This window comes from Microtus ochrogaster, chromosome 16, assembly GCF_000317375.1.
Source record: "Microtus ochrogaster isolate Prairie Vole_2 chromosome 16, MicOch1.0, whole genome shotgun sequence".
Taxonomy (NCBI): domain Eukaryota; kingdom Metazoa; phylum Chordata; class Mammalia; order Rodentia; family Cricetidae; genus Microtus; species Microtus ochrogaster.
In genome coordinates this window covers 68,250-69,593 of record NC_022018.1, presented here as the reverse complement: position 1 = coordinate 69,593, position 1,344 = coordinate 68,250, and positions in this window count along the sequence as shown.

Sequence of the window (1,344 nt, the reverse complement as noted above, 5' to 3'; positions counted from 1 at the left end):
GGGGGGGGGGCGGGTTCCCCTCATTGCTTTAAAATCCTCGGAAGGCTTGTAAGGATTTTTCCCTCTTCATAGAGTTTTGGTAACTTTCTCAGCAGTTGCCAGCATAAAACTGCCTCATAGACTTCCGGTGGTCTGGCAGGATCTTTTAATTTTTCCCATCTCTGGAGAGCAAAGAGTTGCTGTGGGAAGCATTTACCAGCAGTGACTTTCACCTGCATCTTATCTGGGACACAAGGAAGAGTTTCCTTCCTCTATCCCCAGTCCTTTTATTTTTTCCCTGAGACAAGTCTCTTGTAGCCTAAGATGTCCTTGACCTGTGTAAGTGTTGGACGCTGGTCCCAAGAACTCCTAATCCTTTTACCAGGCTTGGGCCACCAAGCTTGGCTTCCTTCCTTGCCTGTTTCCTGATAAGAGGAGGATTTCAACAATTAGACCCGTTTGCTTGCAGGTCTAGGTCACGACCTTCACGTAGAAGGCAGGTTGACAGGCCAGAAACTACCCAATACCCCCGATTTGGAAGTCAAAATGTTCTGTTCTCAGCGGAACCCATCTAGATCAAATAAGAACCGCTGTGGTAATTTTCTGTTTAGGGCTGAGGTAGCTTGCAACAGGGAGGTGGGGAGGTTGGAGCACTCTGACTTCGTCTTGATGAGCATTAGATATGGAAACATCGAATGGAAAATTTTCAAGTACGTGTGGGAGAGAAGGCAGGGAGAGCGTCAGGAAATCGCAGGCCTGAGTGAAAAAAATCCCGGCAGCTGAGGAACACATGGACGTAGAGGATCGCGTAACCAGTCCTCGCAAATGCTGACTTCCAGCACAGAAATCCAGCACCCGGTGACCTAGACGTCCCGGCGCGAAACTACGAACGCAGCCCGGGGCAGGCCACGCCCCACCCCCTGCGGCCTCGGGCTCGGCTCGCCAGTCGTGCCCGCCCCCACGCTCACACCTCAGGGCTCGAGACTGAGGAGGAAAGGGCAGGCCTGGTCGAGCCCTCCCGACGGCCCAGGTGGGCGGGGCCCCGCCGGCTGAATGGGCCCGAGCCTGCCAGCCAGGTGGGCGGGGCAGTGTCGGCCGAAGGCGGCCGAAGCGGGCTGGCGGGATGGGCGGGGCCTCGGCGGCTGAGGCGGAAGCGCGAACGCGAGACCCGCGGCGCCTCACCCGCTGAAACAGGCGGAAGTGGGCAGGCGAGCTGGGCGGGGCCATGGCTGCCGAGGTGGGCCGGAGCGGACGGGAGAGGCCGGCGAGCCGCTGAAGGGGGACTCGACACGTGGGCGGGGCCCACGCCGACTGAGGCGGGCCGGACGGCGGAGACAGGCGGGAGCCGCAAGCGAGCGGGCGGGG